We start from the raw sequence: 1,348 nt of genomic DNA, 5'->3' as shown, positions 1-1,348 counted from the left end.
ACATGTAGCTTGGCATAGAACAGCAATCTGCTGCTTACTGAATATGGGTTAGCAATTAGGTACAGTTATCAGTACTCTAATAGTAAACACTGTAAATCATAGTATTTGTTAATTTTTATGAAGGAACTTAGAAGCAGTCTTTTCCTGCAGCCACAACTGAAGTAAAGCAGTGTCAGAAGCCCCACATTGAAAAATGCAATGGATATGAAAATTCTCTTTGACATATAGAATGAGTATCTGTCCCATATTTAAATAGAACTGCCTTTATTCCAGAATCACAGGGACAGCAGAGGCCAAAGACAGCAGGGCCCCTGTTATGCTCACTTTAAGGGTCAGACTTTGCTCTAGGGTTGCCACCTTTAACCAACTCTTGTGTCTGTGCTCTAATGTGAAAAGCTTCACTTGCTGATTTCCACAAATAAAGTTGCTGTTGAAAACACAAGAACAGTCCTGACAGGTTTTTGATCAAGTGGCAAAAGGTACAAACTTGGCGTCACCAGAAACTTGAGTGGACATGCCACACCCTCCACTTTAAATCTCAGTAGCAGGGCTCTACAGATACTAGATAGGTAGCTCAAAATTTTAGTCACTCCCCTGGCTGACACAAAGTAGCTTTAACTCAATTTTTGTACACATTCAGGAATGCAAAAACCTTTTCAGGTGCTAGACACACCATAATGGATGTGGCAAAACTGGTAACAAGACACAAATAGTAATCTATGAGAACAGCATACCTTAGTTTTCAACTGCGACCTGTAAATGCATACTTGCCATGAGAGATCTCAGGACAGCAAAATTAGCAATTTCCAAACACTAAATCCACAGAATGTTCAGTAAAGCAGGATAGTTTATTGTACAGTAGCTAAAAGTAAAAATGTTAGCAGTATATCCCATTGCATTCTGGGAGACTTACTGCTGACAAAGTATGCATAGGCTTGCACTGCCAGATTCTTTATCTCACCTAGTTTGGGCCGAATAAGCCTATTTTAGAAAATGGCATTGATCAAGCAAAATCAATGGTATATGGTGCCCTCTTCTGGTCAATCATGATATGACAATTCTGCCCAACAAATGATGCACACCTACTTGCCCCTGCTTTCCTTAGGTACTTCCAGAGAGGTTTTTTGCTCTTATGTCTGGTTTTCTGAATTGAACTGCTCATGGAAGAGAAACAGGAGTCCTCATGGTTTCTTTTGTGTACTCATAGTGCTACTTTCTATCTGTCCTGGGGGGCAAAATGTTGTCAGTCTGCTGTTTGTACCTTCTCTTGTGCCTTCCCTTCCCTTACCCAAGATGGTCTAAATAAATAAATAAATAAATAAATAAATAAATAAATAAATAAATAATC

This window comes from Hemicordylus capensis, chromosome 3 (assembly GCF_027244095.1).
Source record: "Hemicordylus capensis ecotype Gifberg chromosome 3, rHemCap1.1.pri, whole genome shotgun sequence".
Classification (NCBI taxonomy): Eukaryota; Metazoa; Chordata; class Lepidosauria; order Squamata; family Cordylidae; genus Hemicordylus; species Hemicordylus capensis.
Note: the sequence above shows the minus strand (reverse complement) of the source record.